General features: G+C 36.5%; 1 long non-coding RNA gene across 1 annotated transcript in view; it reads right to left on the reverse strand.

Moving 5' to 3' along the window:
• Positions 1-18: 18 nt before the first annotated feature.
• The window catches only part of LOC141155235 (uncharacterized), a 39,425-nt gene continuing 26,236 nt past the window's right edge, over positions 19-13,207 (reverse strand). The window contains exon 3 of the long non-coding RNA XR_012247525.1: positions 19-150. This is a non-coding gene — a long non-coding RNA (uncharacterized lncRNA). The remainder of the gene's footprint in view (positions 151-13,207) is intronic.

The following is a 13,207-nucleotide window of genomic DNA, read 5'->3' on the forward strand; positions in this document are numbered from 1 at the left end:
ATTTTTTTTCTCTTACCTCATTTTATCAAGTTCATAAAGATGTACATTCATTTCTTTATCTGGTGTAAATGGCGCTGATCTTCTGTATCCAGTCTTGCGTTCCTTTTGTTTCTGAGACTCTCTGTTCCTGGGATATGGTCTCCTCTATTCCTTTGTGAAAATCTAGTCTTGTTAGTCTTGTATTACAGTAGATATATTCTTGTACATAGGGGCAGTATTATAGTAGTTATAATCTTGTACATAGGGAGCAATATTATGCACAAGAATATAACTACAATAGGAGTAGTATTATAGTACTTATATTCTTGTACATATGAGGCAGTATTATAGTAGTTACATTCCTGTACATAGGGGCAGTATTATAGTAGATATATTCCTCTACATAGGGGCAGTATTATAGTAGATATATTCTTACACATAGGGGGCAGTATTATAGTAGTTATATTCTTGTACATAGGGGCAGTATAATAGTAGTTATATTCTTGTACATAGGGGCAGTACTATAGTAGTTATATTCTTGTACATAGGGGGCAGTATTATAGTAGTTATATTCTTGTGCATAGAGAGCAGTATTATAGAAGTTATATTCTTATACATAGGGAGCAGTATTATAGTAGATATATTCTTGTACATAGGGGGCAGTATTATAGTAGTTATATTCTTGTGCATAGGAGCAGTATTATAGTAGTTATATTCTTGTGCATAGGAGCAGTATTATAGTAGTTATATTCTTGTATATAGGGGGCAGTATTATAGTAGTTATATTCTTGTGCATAGGAGCAGTATTATAGTAGTTATATTCTTGTGCATAGAGAGCAGTATTATAGTAGATATATTCTTATACATAGGGGGCAGTATTATAGTAGATATATTCTTGTACATAGGGGGCAGTATTATAGTAGTTATATTCTTGTACATAGGGGGCAGTATTATAGTAGTTATATTCTTGTACATAGGGAGCAGTATTATAGAAGTTATATTCTTATACATAGGGGGCAGTATTATAGTAGTTATATTCTTGTATATAGGGGGCAGTATTATAGTAGTTATATTCTTGTACATAGGGGCAGTATTATAGTAGTTATATTCTTGTACATAGAGGGCAGTATTATAGTAGTTATATTCTTGTACATAGTGGGCAGTATTATAGTAGTTATATTCTTGTACATAGGGGCAGTATTATAGTAGTTATATTCTTGTACATAGGAGCAGTATTATAGTAGTTATATTCTTGTACATAGGAGCAGTGTTATAGTAGTTATATTCTTGTACATTGGAGCAGTGTTATAGTAGTTATATTCTTGTACATAGGAGCAGTATTCTAGTAGTTATATTCATGTACATAGGGGTATTATAGTAGTTATATTCTTGTACATAGGAGCAGTATTATAGTACTTATATTCTTGTACATAGGGAGCAGTATTATTGTAGTTATATTCTTGTACATAGGAGCAGTATTACAGTACTTATATTCTTGTGCATTGTACATAATATTGCTCCCTATGTACAAGAATATAAGTACTATAATACTGCTCCTATGTACAAGAATATAACTACTATAATACTGCCCCTATGTACAAGTATATAACTACTATAATACTGCCCTTATGTACAAGAATATAACTACAATAGGAGCCGTATTATGGTAGTTATATTCTTGTACATAGGAGCAGTATTATAGTATATTCTTGTACATAGGAGGCAGTATTATAGTAGTTACATTCCTGTACATAGGGGCAGTATTATAGTAGATATATTCCTGTACATAGGGGCAGTATTATAGTAGATATATTCTTACACATAGGGGGCAGTATTATAGTAGTTATATTCTTGTACATAGGGGCAGTATTATAGTAGTTATATTCTTGTACATAGGGGGCAGTATTATAGTAGTTATATTCTTGTACATAGAGGCAGTATTATAGTAGTTATATTCTTGTACATAGGAGCAGTATTATAGTAGTTATATTCTTGTACATAGGGGGCAGTAATATAGTAGTTATATTCTTGTACGTAGGGGCAGTATTATAGTAGTTATATTCTTGTACATAGGAGCAGTATTATAGTAGTTATATTCTTGTACATAGGGGGCAGTAATATAGTAGTTATATTCTTGTATATAGCGGCAGTGTTATAGTAGCTATATTCTTGTACATAGGAGCAGTATTATAGTAGTTATATTCTTGTTCATAGGGGCAGTATTATAGTAGTTATATTCTTGAACATAGAGGGCAGTATTATAGTAGTTATATTCTTGTACACAGGGGCAGTATTATAGTAGTTATATTCTTGAACATAGAGGGCAGTATTATAGTAGTTATATTCTTGTACATAGGAGCAGTATTATAGTAGTTATATTCTTGTACATAGGGGCAGTATTATAGTAGTTATATTCTTGTATATAGGGGGCAGTATTGTAGTAGTTATATTCTTGTATATAGGGGGCAGTATTATAGTAGTTATATCCTTGTACATAGGGGCAGTATTATAGTAGTTACATTCTTGTGCATAGAGAGCAGTATTATAGAAGTTATATTCTTATACATAGGGAGCAGTATTATAGTAGATATATTCTTGTACATAGGGGCAGTATTATAGTAGTTATATTCTTGTGCATAGGAGCAGTATTATAGTAGTTATATTCTTGTGCATAGGAGCAGTATTATAGTAGTTATATTCTTGTGCATAGGAGCAGTATTATAGAAGTTATATTCTTATACATAGGGGGCAGTATTATAGTAGTTATATTCTTGTACATAGGGAGCAGTATTATAGAAGTTATATTCTTATACATAGGGGGCAGTATTATAGTAGTTATATTCTTGTGCATAGGAGCAGTATTATAGTAGTTATATTCTTGTGCATAGGAGCAGTATTATAGTAGTTATATTCTTGTGCATAGAGAGCAGTATTATAGAAGTTATATTCTTATACATAGGGGGCAGTATTATAGTAGATATATTCTTGTACATAGGGGGCAGTATTATAGTAGTTATATTCTTGTGCATAGGAGCAGTATTATAGTAGTTATATTATTGTGCATAGAGAGCAGTATTATAGAAGTTATATTCTTGTGCATAGAGAGCAGTATTATAGTAGATATATTCTTGTATATAGGGGGCAGTATTATAGTAGTTATATTCTTGTACATAGGGGGCAGTATTATAGTAGTTATATTCTTGTACATAGGGAGCAGTATTATAGAAGTTATATTCTTATACATAGGGGGCAGTATTATAGTAGTTATATTCTTGTATATAGGGGGCAGTATTATAGTAGTTATATTCTTGTACATAGGGGCAGTATTATAGTAGTTATATTCTTGTACATAGAGGGCAGTATTATAGTAGTTATATTCTTGTACATAGTGGGCAGTATTATAGTAGTTATATTCTTGTACATAGGAGCAGTATTATAGTAGTTATATTCTTGTACATAGGAGCAGTGTTATAGTAGTTATATTCTTGTACATAGGAGCAGTGTTATAGTAGTTATATTCTTGTACATAGGAGCAGTATTATAGTAGTTATATTCATGTACATAGGGGTATTATAGTAGTTATATTCTTGTACATAGGAGCAGTATTATAGTACTTATATTCTTGTACATAGGGAGCAGTATTATTGTAGTTATATTCTTGTACATAGGAGCAGTATTACAGTACTTATATTCTTGTGCATTGTACATAATATTGCTCCCTATGTACAAGAATATAAGTACTATAATACTGCTCCTATGTACAAGAATATAACTACTATAATACTGCCCCTATGTTCAAGTATATAACTACTATAATACTGCCCTTATGTACAAGAATATAACTACAATAGGAGCCGTATTATAGTAGTTATATTCTTGTACATAGGGAGCAGTATTATAGTACTTATATTCTTGTACATAGGAGCAGTATTATAGTATATTCTTGTACATAGGAGGCAGTATTATAGTAGTTACATTCCTGTACATAGGGGCAGTATTATAGTAGATATATTCCTGTACATAGGGGCAGTATTATAGTAGATATATTCTTACACATAGGGGGCAGTATTATAGTAGTTATATTCTTGTACATAGGGGCAGTATTATAGTAGTTATATTCTTGTACATAGGGGGCAGTAATATAGTAGTTATATTCTTGTATATAGGGGGCAGTATTATAGTAGTTATATTCTTGTATATAGGGGGCAGTATTATAGTAGTTATATTCTTGTACATAGGGGCAGTATTATAGTAGTTATATTCTTGTACATAGGGGCAGTATTATAGTAGTTATATTCTTGTACATAGGGGCAGTATTATAGTAGTTATATTCTTGTACATAGGAGCAGTATTATAGTAGTTATATTCTTGTACATACGAGCAGTGTTATAGTAGTTATATTCTTGTACATAGGAGCAGTATTATAGTAGTTATATTCATGTACATAGGGGTATTATTATAGTAGTTATATTATTGTACATAGGAGCAGTATTATAGTACTTATATTCTTGTACATAGGGAGCAGTATTATTGTAGTTATATTCTTGTACATAGGAGCAGTATTACAGTACTTATATTCTTGTACATTGTACATAATATTGCTCCCTATGTACAAGAATATAACTACAATAATACCGCTCCCTATGTACAAGAATATAAGTACTATAATACTGCTCCTAAGTACAAGAATATAACTACTATAATACTGCCCCTATGTACAAGTATATAACTACTATAATACTGCCCCTATGTACAAGAATATAACTACAATAGGAGCAGTATTATAGTAGTTATATTCTTGTACATAGGTAGCAGTATTATAGTAGTTATATTCTTGTACATAGGGAGCAATATTATGTACAAGAATATAACTACAATAGGAGCAGTATTATAGTAGTTATATTCTTGTACATAGGAGCAGTATTATAGTAGTTATATTATTGTACATAGGGGGCAGTATTATAGTAATTATATTCTTGTACATAGGGGCAGTATTATAGTAGATATATTCTTACACATAGGGGGCAGTATTATAGTAGTTATAATCTTGTACATAGGGGGCAGTATTATAGTAGTTATATTCTTGTACATAGGGAGCAGTATTATAGTAGTTATATTCTTGTACATAGGGGGCAGTATTATAGTAGTTATATTCCTGTACATAGGGGGCAGTATTATAGTAGTAATATTCTTGTACATAGGGGGCAGTATTATAGTAGTTATATTCTTGAACATAGAGGGCAGTATTATAGTAGTTATATTCTTGTACATAGGGGCAGTATTATAGTAGTTTTATTCTACATAGAGGGCAGTATTATAGTAGTTATATTTTTGTACATAGGGGCAGTATTATAGAAGTTATATTCTTGTACATAGGGGCAGTATTATAGAAGTTATACTCTTGTACATAGGAGCAGTGTTATAGTAGTTATATTCTTGTACATAGGGGCATTATTATTGTAGTTATATTCTTGTACATAGCAGTATTACAGTACTTATATTCTTGTACATTGTACATAATATTGCTCCCTATGTACAAGAATATAACTACAATAATACTGCTCCCTATGTTCAAGAATATAAGTACTATAATACTGCTCCTATGTACAAGAATATAACTACTATAATACTGCCCCTATGTACAAGTATATAACTACTATAATACTGCCCCTATGTACAAGAATATAACTACAATAGGAGCAGTATTATAGTAGTTATATTCTTGTACATAGGGAGCAGTATTATAGTACTTATATTCTTGTACATAGGGAGCAATATTATGTACAGGAATATAACTACAATAGGAGCAGTATTATAGTACTTATATTCTTGTACATAGGAGCAGTATTATAGTAGTTATACTCTTGTACATAGAGGGCAGTATTATAGTAGTTATATTCTTGTACATAGGAGCAGTATTATAGTATTTATATTCTTGTACATAGGGGGCAGTATTATAGTAGTTATAATCCTGTACATAGGGGCAGTATTATATAAGTTATATTCTTGTACATAGGGGGCAGTAATATAGTAGTTATATTCTTGTATATAGCGGCAGTGTTATAGTAGCTATATTCCTGTACATAGGAGCAGTGTTATAGTAGTTATATTCTTGTACATAGGGGCAGTATTATAGTAGTTATATTCTTGTACATAGGGGCAGTATTATAGTAGTTATATTCTTGTATATAGTGGGCTGTATTATAGTAGTTATATTCTTGTACATAGGGGCAGTATTATAGTAGTTATATTCTTGTACATAGGGGCAGTATTATAGTAGTTATATTCTTGTACATAGGGGCAGTATTATAGTAGTTATATTCTTGTATATAGGGGGCAGTATTATAGTAGTTATATTCTTGTACATAGGGGCAGTATTATAGTAGTTATACTCTTGAACATAGAGGGCAGTATTATAGTAGTTATATTCTTGTACATAGGAGCAGTATTATAGTAGTTATATTCTTGTACATTGGAGCAGTATTATAGTAGTTATATTCATGTACATAGGGGCATTATTATAGTAGTTATATACTTGTACATAGGGGCAGTATTATAGTAGTTATATTCTTGTACATAGGAGCAGTATTATAGTAGTTATATTCTTGTACATAAGGGCAGTATTATAGTAGGTATATTCTTTTACATAGGGATCAGTATTATAGTAGTTATATTCTTGTACATAGGGGCAGTATTATAGTAGTTATATTCTTGTACATAGGAGCAGTATTATAGTAGTTATATTCTTGTACATAAGGGCAGTATTATAGTAGGTATATTCTTTTACATAGGGATCAGTATTATAGTAGTTATATTCTTGTACATAGGGGCAGTATTATAGTAGTTATATTCTTGTACATAGGGGGCAGCATTATAGTAGTTATATTCTTGTACATAGGGGGCAGCATTATAGTAGTTATATTCTTGCATATAGAAGCAGTATTATAGTAGTTATATTCTTGTACATAGGAGCAGTATTATAGTAGTTATATTCTTGTACATAAGGGCAGTATTATAGTAGGTATATTCTTTTACATAGGGATCAGTATTATAGTAGTTATATTCTTGTACATAGAGGGCAGTATTATAGTAGTTATACTCTTGTACATTGGAGCAGTATTATAGTAGTTATATTCTTGCATATAGGGGGCAGTATTATAGTAGTTATATTCTTGTACATAGCAGCAGAATTATAGTAGTTATATTCTTGTACATAAGAGCAGTATTATAGTAGTTATATTCTTGTACATAGGGGCAGTATTATAGTAGTTATATTCTTGTACATAGGGGGCAGCATTATAGTAGTTATATTCTTGTACATAGGGGGCAGTATTATAGTAGTTATTTTCTTGTACATAGAGGGCAGTATTATAGTAGTTATATTCTTGTACATAGGGGCAGTATTATAGTAGTTATATTCTTGTATATAGGAGCAGAATTATAGTAGTTATATTCTTGCACATAGGAGCAGTATTATAGTAGTTATATTCTTGTACATAGGGGGCAGCATTATAGTAGTTATATTCTTGTACATAGGGGGCAGTATTATAGTAGTTATATTCTTGTACATAGGGGGCAGTATTATAGTAGTTATATTTGTTATGTTCTGCTACCAGAGCTAAGGAAAGAGAGGAGATCTGTCCCTACGATAGAACTCAGCTTAATCCCTACGATTTAACAGGGAACCTGATCCTGCGATCAGACCTGCTAAAGTCCTAAGCTAGTCTGTACGGAGACCTATAGATGTGGGGAAGGAATCCCTACAAGTACTAAGGACTGGGAGGAATATGGGACACCTCCTAACAGAAATAGTAGCAGACAGACGAACAAACAAAATATATAGAACATAGAGGTAAGTAGACCAAGCAAACTAACAGAGCAAGACACAGAGCACAGGCTAGCTAGAAAGTAGATATACAATGAAGTCCAGCAAAGCCAGAAGGGCGGAGCAGGATTAAATAGGCCAACAAGGTCATGTGACCAGCAAAGGAAAAAAAACCTAAGAGCAAGATTCTAACAATATTCTTGTTCATAGAAACAGTATTATACTAGTTAGATTCTTGTACATAGGGGGCAGTATTATAGTAGTTATATTCTTGTACATAGGGGCAGTATTATAGTAGTTATATTCTTTTACATAGGAGCAGTATTATAGTAGTTATATTCTTGTACATACGAGCAGTATTATAGTAGTTATATTCTTGTACATAGGGGCAGTATTATAGTAGTTATATTCTTGTATATAGGAGCAGAATTATAGTAGTTATATTCTTGCACATAGGAGCAGTATTATAGTAGTTATATTCTTGCATATAGGGGGCAGTATTATAGTAGTTATATTCTTGTACATAGGGGGCAGTATTATAGTAGTTATATTCTTGTACATAGGAGGCAGTATTATAGTAGTTATATTCTTGTACATAGGAGCAGTATTATAGTAGTTATATTCTTGTACATAGGGGCAGTGTTATAGTAGTTATATTCTTGTACATAGTGGGCAGTATTATAGTAGTTATATTCTTGTACATAGGAGGCAGTATTATAGTAGTTATATTCTTGTACATAGGAGGCAGTATTATAGTAGTTATATTCTTGTACATAGGAGGCAGTATTATAGTAGTTATATTCTTGTACATAGGAGCAGTATTATAGTAGTTATATTCTTGTACATAGGAGCAGTATTATAGTAGTTATATTCTTGTACATAGAGGGCAGTATTATAGTAGTTATATTCTTGTACATAGGAGCAGTATTATAGTAGTTATATTCTTGTACATAGGGGGCAGTAATATAGTAGTTACACGATATAATGAAGATCATTCCTTGGGGGTAGTGGTTACGGATCAGGGTGGTGGAACCTCTGTGCTGCGGTGCAAGGAGGGACCAGAGGGGCGTAACTAGGTATCAACTCGGAGGGACCAAGGCCGTACGGCGGCTCAATCGACTTCGTGACCAGGGAAGGACCGAGCAGAGGGACCAGGTGCTACTCTGGGGACCGACCTTGTATGAGAGCAGGTGATTATAGTAGTTATATTCTTGTACATAGGAGCAGTATTATAGTAGTTATATTCTTGTATATAGGGGGCAGTATTATAGTAGTTATATTCTTGGACATAGGAGCAATATTATAGTAGTTATATTCTTGTACATAGGAGCAGTATTATAGTAGTTAGTTATATTCATGTACATAGTGGCAGTATTATAGTAGTTATATTCTTGTACATAGGGGCAGTATTATAGTAGTTATATTCTTGTACATAGGGGCAATTTTTATTATAAAAACAAACATAAATACAATTATAACAAACAAAAATCATCCAGTATTACAAAAAGACAAATCACATGGGTTATATATACAAAAAAAAAAAACATTAAAATAATCAGATCATATACATAAATAAATTAAAAAGTCCACGCCTGCGGAAAAAAAAAAAAAAAATAATAATAATAATAATAATCATCATCATATTCCCTAACTGAATTTTACGTTGCTCCATAATTTTATGTTTTTCTGACTCCTTCCAACTTCTAGTGATTTTATCCACCGGAGTTCTGATATCACCTGATTGGCTGCAGCGGTGTGATCGAACGGCTCATTGTGCAGTGATACCCGGGTTCTCATGTGCCAGTGATAGTATTTTATGACACTGATTATAATGTACATGGTCTCTCTGTCGATGTTACTGACAGTGGATGGGACACCATAGATTATGTCAGGATACTTTAGGGTCAGAAGTCTGGGGATTTTTAGATTAGCTGACACCTCCTCCCAGATCTTCCTCCCTCCCCAGCAATCACAGATAAAGTGCTCCATAGTCTCCTCCTGCTGACAACCAAGGGGACAATTCCGATCAGAGACACTCAGATGTTTCAGGTTCCCCCTGACAAAGAGCCGATTATGTAGTGAAAGCCAAGAGATGTCAAACAGTTTGGGAGGAAGTCGTTTCCCGCTTAGGAACCTGAGACTTTCCTGCAGGGTGGTGGTGACACAATCTCTCAGGGCCAGTGGAGAAAAGAAGAACGTCCCACATACATGAGCATATAGGTCTCTTCTCGTATTGCTCTCAATGTAAGACCTCTCCAGTCCCCACTTCCTGACACACTTCAGACCGTAGTCCAGATACTGGGGGAGGTGGCCACCTGTCCATCTCCTCCTCTTGAGACTGCCACCTCGCACCCAAGACTCTGCAAAAGGCAATATCCAGTCCTTGATACTATTCACCCACAGGGAGCTACTGTTTGAGTCCATGTTCCCAAAATTCACTTTTAGAAACAGGGAGTCAAAGAAAACCCTTGGATTTAACATATCCAGCCCACCATCTCTCCGCCGTAGGTACGTTACTCCCCTCTTTATTAGGTTCAACCTATTCCCCCACAAGAGCTGGAAGAACAAGCTGAAAAGCCTCGCTGAGAAAGACTCTGGCAAAGGGAAAATAACAGAGACATACAAGAAGATGGGGACCAGGTAGGTCTTCAACATAGCGACCCTTTCTCTGTAGGTCAGCCTCCAGTTCTTCCATCGCTGAACCTTTGCATTTCCGGTTTCCAATTTCTCTTCCCAATTTAGCTTGGCATTATCATCCCTCCCAAATTTAACCCCTAAGATCTTAATATGGGTGGAGGCCTTAGCAAACTGTGGCAGATCAAAGCCGGGATCAGTGTCTAACGTCCACAGAGCTTGACTCTTCTCAAGGTTGACCAGAGACCCGGAGGCCTCAGAGTAGCTTCTGATGGCCGCCGATAACATCCGCACCTCTTGAGGATTGGAGATCACCAACGTCACATCATCAGCATAGGCAACAACAGTCAGAGGCAGGCAGTGGGGGACCGGCACCCCCTGAAAATCACACTCCTGCAGTGACCTCAGAAACGGGTCTATGGCGAAAACATACAGGAGCGGACTCAGTGGGCAGCCCTGTCTCACCCCTGCCTCAACTCCAAAAGTATCACCCTGCCAACCATTAATCAGAGGAAAGCTCAGCGCCTCTCTATACAAAGTCTTCAGCCAATCCACGAATTGTCCCGGAACACCGTACTTTGACAAAGTGGCCCACAGATAATCGTGATCAACCCTGTCAAAGGCTTTAGCCTGGTCCAGACTGACAACATATCTCCCACACCGCAGAGCTTTACATCTCTCAAACATCTCCCGTATCGAGATGACTGCTCCAGAGATGGTCCGCCCTTTTACTGTGCCAAACTGAGAGCCTGCCAACAGTGCCGGGGACAAACAGACTAACCTAGAAAACAGGATCTTTGCCAGAATCTTCCTGTCTACATTCAAGAGGGCAATCGGCCTCCAGTTCTTGATGTCACTCGGCTCTTTACCTTTAGACAGCAGAATTAACGAGGACACTCTCATGGATGGAGGCATCAGGTGATTTTCTAGACAATTCCTATACACATCCACAAGGATTGGAGCCAGGAGGTCTCTGAATTCCTTATAAAATTCTGCTGTTATACCATCTGGACCTGGTGCCTTCTTCAGATATAATTTATCAATAGCCGCCTTAACTTCCTCCACCGTTAATTCTGCTGTCAAAGAAGAAAAGTCCAGATCGTTAGTATCAGGCACTGGAGTTGCCTCCAAGAATTGAGCCATCTTATTTTTATCCAAAACTTTCCTCTGAAACAAGTCAGCATAGTAAGATCTCACGACCCCCAGAATACCCTCCCGTGAATCCTGCAATACACCCTGGGAGTCAGTGAGACCTGGGACCATTTTTTTGGCCACCCTCTCCCTGCAATTCTCAAAGGGATCAGGTGCCCCTAAGGACCCATAATCCCGTTCAAGAACCAGGGAGGTGTACCTGCTGTACTGATACTGCCTTATCTCAGATTTCAGCCGGTCGATCTTCACTTTATCATCCCCGCCTGCCGAATACAATGACTCCAATTCTTTACGCAGCTTTAGGTACTGGCTGTACTTGTTCCTCCCTTTATTAACTGACAGTCTCTTTAAGAGGGATCTGATATCCTCCTTGACGTCCTCCCACCAGTCGGTCATGTTGTCATAAAAATCAACCCTGTCTAGATGGACCTGAATAAGGGAGTGGACACGACTCTGGACATAGGCATCACCTAGGAGACTGGAATTAAGCTTCCACAACCCTCTACCAATGTCCGGGCGGTTAGAGGTCCCCAGACAGAAGCACAAGGCGAGGTGGTCAGAGTAAGGGACGACCTTCTCACTCAGGGAGCTGACAGCCTCAGTAGGACTCGCAAAAACAAAATCTATCCTACTGCTCCTGTTGGAACAAGAATACGTAAATTTTGGCTGACGACCTCCCTGTGTGAAAATATCAGTCAGTCCTGCCTGCATTATGATGTTATGTAGGACCTTGCCGTCCCTGGTCACTGTCCTACCTGAGGAGCTGTCACCTGATGTCAGTATGGCATTAAAGTCTCCCGCCATCACCACCGGGAGAGAGGTGAAGAGGAAAGGCCTGACGTCATTAAACAGCTGGATCCTGTCAGTCACCGTCTGTGGCCCATAGATGTTAATAAGCCGGAGTCGCCTACCATGGATAGTGACTTCCAGGACCAGACACCTTCCCATGACCACTTCTGTCATCCTATGTACAGTCACATCATGGGTGTTAAACAGGATAGCAACCCCGGCGTAAGGCTCCACAGCCAGTGACCAGAAAGATGGACCGGACCGCCATTCCCTCTCTGCCTCTCTCAAAAGCCCCAGAGATGTCAGTCGTGTCTCCTGCAGGAAGATGATATCTGTGTCCAGGTATCTGAGATGTTCATACACTGCGTGTCTCGTCCTCCTCACCTTAATACTATTCACGTTACTTGATGTCAGTGTTAATGAGAACCCCGCCATCACAACACAATATAGAAGGAGCAGAGTAACAGCCATCATCGTGAATCAGAAATATTCTGTCCACCACCGGTGTCCATGTCAGCCTCCACCTGAGGGTCCACAGATAAGGGCTTCCGCTTTGGCGGGGGATGGTCCTCTGTGTCCCTGTCACATTCAGCATCAATTTTCCTCAACTCTTCCTCATAGTCATCATCATTATCCTCAGATAAGACTCCATATTTGTTGGACACAACCATCACATCTGCAGAACTCTGGACCTTCTTACTACCACTCTGACCAGAGTCATATTCTGCCTCAGGTTTACGGGAGGACGTGTTCTTTTTCTTTCTTTTATTATGATTTACGCTCCAGTCATCAGATACAGACATTGATGCTGAAGGGGGGGCTACCTGA

This window comes from Phyllobates terribilis, unplaced genomic scaffold, assembly GCF_046119375.1.
Source record: "Phyllobates terribilis strain yellow unplaced genomic scaffold, ASM4611937v1 Scaffold_7__3_contigs__length_470593459, whole genome shotgun sequence".
Taxonomy (NCBI): Eukaryota; Metazoa; Chordata; class Amphibia; order Anura; family Dendrobatidae; genus Phyllobates; species Phyllobates terribilis.